Source organism: Arvicanthis niloticus, chromosome 14, assembly GCF_011762505.2.
Source record: "Arvicanthis niloticus isolate mArvNil1 chromosome 14, mArvNil1.pat.X, whole genome shotgun sequence".
Classification (NCBI taxonomy): Eukaryota; Metazoa; Chordata; class Mammalia; order Rodentia; family Muridae; genus Arvicanthis; species Arvicanthis niloticus.
The window spans coordinates 30941453-30943835 of record NC_047671.1 but is presented as its reverse complement, the minus strand read 5'-3'; positions in this window follow the sequence as shown (position 1 = coordinate 30943835).

The following is a 2383-nucleotide window of genomic DNA, read 5'->3' as shown; positions in this document are numbered from 1 at the left end:
ACCACAGGCAGATCTCTTGAATAGAAACAGCCTTGATAGGAATAACCCTGAAACCCAGAGCAGGAAACTTTCTTATTTGACTCCAGGGGAGTGTCTATCTGTTGCCAGTGTCAGTGAAGGAGCTTTGGAAGGACCTGGGAAGTCACCGTGCTCAGGTGACAGCATGGACTCTCACTGAGATCAGAGTGTCTGATTCCCATCTCTTCCTCTAAGTTTCTTATTAGGAACATATCTGCAACTTACGATGTCCATTTCCAGATAGTGTTCTGAACTCATGGTCCATCTTGCTGCTTGCAGGAAGACATTCCAAGACAGGGCTATCAGTAGCAGGGCCCAATCTTCTGTGGTCAAATAATCCAGCTCTTAGATTCCTTTTTTCTTTTTCTCCTTCTATAATCTTTCCTTTTCTTTCTGCTGTGACTACTCTGGAAAAATACAAGCTGACAGTAAAACTCTTTGCCCATATTTATTTTACATAACATGAGATTTAAAGAGTAGTAAGGCTTCCCCCCACCCACCCCATTGTATCAAAACCATTATCACTTTTCTGTAGTTAATTCCAGTGTCCTTAAGCCCATTCTGCCTGCTGCCTGCTGCCTGCTGCCTGCTGCCTGCTACGTGCTGCCAGCTGCCTGCCTGTTGCCAGCTCACATGAACAGCCAACATTCAAAGGCATAAGGACCAGCACTTTTTCTTCCTTCACGATCTGTTTTCCACACCACTGGGTTCCTTATCACTTCCCAACTTCTTAGCTACATTCTCTGAAGGTTCACACTGCTTTCTTTAGATAATGAGCTCTTGCTGAAATTCTAGCTGGTCTCTTGAATTATATTCACCTCTGGCAGCTGTAGATAACCATCGTGCAGGGTACAACAAATGGCATCTCTACCATTCTTCCCAAAGAAAGCTTAGCAAATAAAACTACATTTAAAAGTATAAACCATGACCCTGGTCTGGTACTCTACATCTGCAATCCCAGGATCTGGGAGACCGAGATAGGAAGATTACTATAAATTCATAGCCAGTTTGGGCTAGCTAGAGAATTCCAAGTCAGCCTGGGCTACTGGTTAAGTCCTTGTCTCAAAAACAAAAAGCAAACAAACAAACAAACAAAAAATACCATGCTCCCAAAGAACAACATGTAAAACATAGATTTTTTTTCCCCAGATACACCCTCAGAGATTTTTTTCATATAGTTTAAAAAAAACGATTCTTACAAAGCAAACAATGCACATATTCAAGTTATGCTTGTACTTAGGAATGCCTAAAATCTTAATGCCACCTACCAGCCAGTACTGGAAGAATCAGTGATTATGAAATTTGTCCCCAGTACTGAATATAGTGAGATTGTTTGTTTGTTTGTTTGTTTGTTTAGAGGGTTATTGGAGTTATGAAATTTGAAGAGGAAAACCTGCAATTTCTAAAATTTGATAGAAATATTTTTTATCATAAAAATATTCATTAACTTTTAGAATCAGGGTCTCAAGGAAATACCATAGCTGAGAAAGAGGATTTGGTGGTCCTAATGGAAGCCAGCATGCTTTTCTCTCTGAATAAGTTCAGAAATATTTTATCTGGTTCATGTCTTCAGAGGTCTCAGGCTAAGGCTGGCTCAAGCACTCTGAGCCTAAGGCAAGCCAGGACACTATGATATAGGAGTTTATGGCAGAAGCTGCCACTAGGCAGCCAGGAAGCAGAGAGAATAGGGGCAGAACACAGCCTGCAAAGATGTTCTCATGGAACTTTCTTCCTCCACCCACCTGCCAATAACATCACGCATCATATCATGAGCCCGTCTACAGTCCAGTCAAATCTCTTCCCAATGACTTAATCTACTGGGTGGGGGAAGGGGAGCACGAGGCTTCCAGCATCCAAGTCTTTGGAGCTGGGACTTTATATCCAAACTTTTCTTAGTCAGGGTTACTATTGCTACAATGAAAACACTATGAACAAAGCACGTTGTGGAGGAAAGTGTTTATTTGACTTAACACTTCCACAGCTCTGCTCATCATCAAGGAAGTCCAGACAGAAACTCAGACAGAGCAGACAGCTGGTACAGAGCTGATGCAGAGGCCATGGAGGGGTGCTGCTGACTAGCTTGCTCCTCGTGGCTTGCTAGTCGAGCTTTCTTATAGACCCCTCCCCAGGACTAGCCCAGTGGTGGCCCCACCCATGATGGTCTGGACCCTCCTCCATCAATCACTGATTAAGAAAAAGTCCTACAGGCATTTAAAAAAGCATTTTCTCAAATGCTGAAACTCCTTTCTTCCTGACGACTCCAGCTTGTATCAAGTTGACATAAATGTAGCCAGCACAACTGACCTCTTGTGAACCTGACACACAAACACATCACTGTGAGGCCGCCACTTTTCCTTTCTTGTTC